Raw genomic sequence first — 1305 nt, 5'->3', positions numbered from 1 at the left:
ACACCCACCTTTCCTCCTTTTATCGCTTCTCCAACTATGATGATGTAAATACTGCTCCCTACATATCAAGCTGCACACTACTAAAACTAGGTAGAGGCGTGAACTGACTCGCCTGAGAAGTGGATCGTCCAGTTCCGCTCCCACGAGCGACGCGGGCGAGCCCTTGTGCCGACAAAACTCAGCCGCCTCCCATCCTCTCCTCTCCTACGCCACCGCCGGAGGGCGAAGCCGGCGGCAGCGATGTTGCTTGTCCTCTCAAGGGATTGACTGGCAGCACAGGACATCCAGGCTTCGCGTGGGCATGGGCCTCTTCATGGCATGCGGCGGCGCAGCCGCGGGCTTCCAGTGGTGGCTTGGATGTGAGGCTGCGGCGTGACGACACCTCGACTGCAAGCTTCCTGCACTGGCACAAGTGCGAGGCGGTGGCACGACGGCTTGGAGGCCCGACAACGGGCATGCTTGGGGCGCACACAATGCTCCGATCTGGAGGCGTGGCGCCGATCTGGCGGTTGTGCGCCCTTGATCTAGTGTCGGTTGCGCTCCGCGTGAGCACGCGCTGGCAATGTTGATCTGTCTTTCGCGCTCCAGTTTCGGCCATGTCGGACCCTAAGTCGACGGGCCTAGGCAGGGCTCTCTTCTGCGAGGTTGTAGTTGGTGGTGTGTTCTGTCATCGATGTGATGACCACTCCAGCCTACGGCGGCGACCCCGCTGCGGATTGTGGTGGCCACCAAAACGTCTTCATGAGGGTTCCTCTCTCCAGATCAGGTAGCTTACTTTGGCGATGAGATGCAAACTATGGACGATAGCATGACACAGAGGGATGGTTGTGCAATGGAGGCGGTCACGCATCGCATGTAGCTACTGGGATCGCTAAAAAGTGGTGGCGACAACACATAAGTGAAATCGATGGTGGTGCACAACGGCGGCGGTCACACATCGCATGTAGCTGTTGGGATCGCTAAAAAGTGGTGGCGACAACGCATAAGTGAAATCGAAGGTGGTGCTACTCGAGCACCCGGTCTGGAGCTCCAGGGTGAAAGCTAGGTCTAACCCGAGTTGGTTATATTTCACAATGGTGATGTTTTTACGTTGTTACCTTGTTGAAGGCATTGCTCGGATATGCTTGGACTGGTTCTTTAAGGTGAAAATATAGATTCTAGCCTTGGGTGGTTGGATCCAGTGACATTGGCGCTTGAGCGTCACTACCTTTCTGAAGGTGTTGCTGCTGAAGAACCTCTTCGTTTGTGTGATGCCATGAGATAGTTGGTGCAGATATGGTCATTGTTATACTTTGTCGCAGATCT

General features: G+C 55.3%; 1 protein-coding gene across 3 annotated transcripts in view; it reads right to left on the bottom strand.

Moving 5' to 3' along the window:
• LOC123127451 (cyclic nucleotide-gated ion channel 1) overlaps positions 1-1305 on the bottom strand; it is a 38192-nt gene that overhangs the window by 35689 nt on the left and 1198 nt on the right. The window lies entirely within an intron of this gene.

The sequence above is a fragment of the Triticum aestivum genome, chromosome 6A (genome assembly GCF_018294505.1).
Source record: "Triticum aestivum cultivar Chinese Spring chromosome 6A, IWGSC CS RefSeq v2.1, whole genome shotgun sequence".
NCBI lineage: Eukaryota > Viridiplantae > Streptophyta > Magnoliopsida > Poales > Poaceae > Triticum > Triticum aestivum.
The sequence above is the reverse complement of the archived record's forward strand: the minus strand, read 5'-3'. Positions and strand labels throughout refer to the sequence as shown.